The 1,247-nt window shown below is 43.8% G+C and overlaps 1 non-coding gene across 1 annotated transcript; it reads right to left on the bottom strand.

Moving 5' to 3' along the window:
* Positions 1 to 819: 819 nt before the first annotated feature.
* Positions 820 to 926, bottom strand: LOC141699586 (small nucleolar RNA R71). The gene has a single exon (XR_012566032.1). It is a non-coding gene; the product is annotated as a small nucleolar RNA R71 (small nucleolar RNA).
* Between the last annotated feature and the right edge of the window lie 321 nt (positions 927 to 1,247).

Genomic DNA, 1,247 nt, shown 5'->3' with positions numbered 1-1,247 from the left:
TCTTAACATTGAGAAGTAATCATACATTGGTGAGTGAGTTTAATTAGACAATAAATTAGTCTGAGTCTCTGAGGGAATGAACTAGAAAGTATTCTATATTACTTGCGAACGCGTATACTTGCGTGAATATTAGCGCGTGTTTTCGCCCTAACAAGTTTTTGGCGCCGCTGCCGGGGACTCGGCGTATTTGTTTAGTTTATGTACTTACCATCATTGGTCATTAGGACTCAGTGATTAGGACGTAATAGTTACTTACTCTTTTCGGTTGTGTTTCAGGTACTTTAGCAAGCGTTTATGCAAACTCGTTCTCGTGCTCGCAAGAGGACTTTAGATACAGCTGAGGAGATAGACGAAGTTCTTGATATTCCGGAGAAGTTAGATTTTGAGGATTCGGATTCAGGAACTGAGCAGAAAGAACTAGTAAACATGGGAGATCGTATTGTTCAAGCTGATCCAGCTCTTATGGATTTTTCTCGGCCTAAAATTGATGACATTCAGTCAAGCATCCTTCATCCGGCTATTCAAGCTAACACCTTTGAAATCAAGCCGGGCACTATTCAGATGGTGCAGAATTCTGTTTCTTTTGGAGGAGCGGCAACTGAAGACCCCAACATGCACATAAGAAATTTTGTCGAGATCTGCAGCACTTTTAAGTATAATGGCGTGACTGATGAGGCTATCAAGTTGAGGCTTTTCCCATTCTCACTGAGGGATAAGGCTAAAGACTGGTTACATTCTGAACCAGCTGGGTCCATCACTACGTGGCAAGATCTTGCGCAAAAGTTTCTGGTGAAGTTTTATCCAATGGCAAAGACTGCTGCTATGAGGAGTGCTCTTACTCAGTTTGTGCAGCAACCTACAGAATCTATGTGTGAGGCTTGGGAACGCTACAAGGAAATGTTGAGAAAATGTCCACATCATGGAATGCCGGATTGGATGGTGATCACTGGTTTCTATAATGGTTTGGGGGCCCAATCTCGGCCAATGCTCGATGCAGCAGCTGGAGGCGCCTTATGGGCTAAAAGCTATACTGAGGCATATAATCTTATAGAGACGATGGCTGCAAATGAGCATCAAAACCCAACTCAGAGGATGATGTCAGGCAAGGTAGCAGGTATTCTGGAAGTTGATGCAGCCACCGCTATTGCAGCCCAGCTCCAAGCGCTATCAATGAAGGTCGATTCTCTGGCTACGTATGGAGTTAATCAAATAGCTATGGTTTGTGAGCTTTGTGCAGGTTCTCATGC

This window comes from Apium graveolens, chromosome 11 (assembly GCF_009905375.1).
Source record: "Apium graveolens cultivar Ventura chromosome 11, ASM990537v1, whole genome shotgun sequence".
Taxonomy (NCBI): Eukaryota; Viridiplantae; Streptophyta; class Magnoliopsida; order Apiales; family Apiaceae; genus Apium; species Apium graveolens.
Note: the sequence above shows the minus strand (reverse complement) of the source record. Positions and strands in the feature narration are given on the sequence as shown.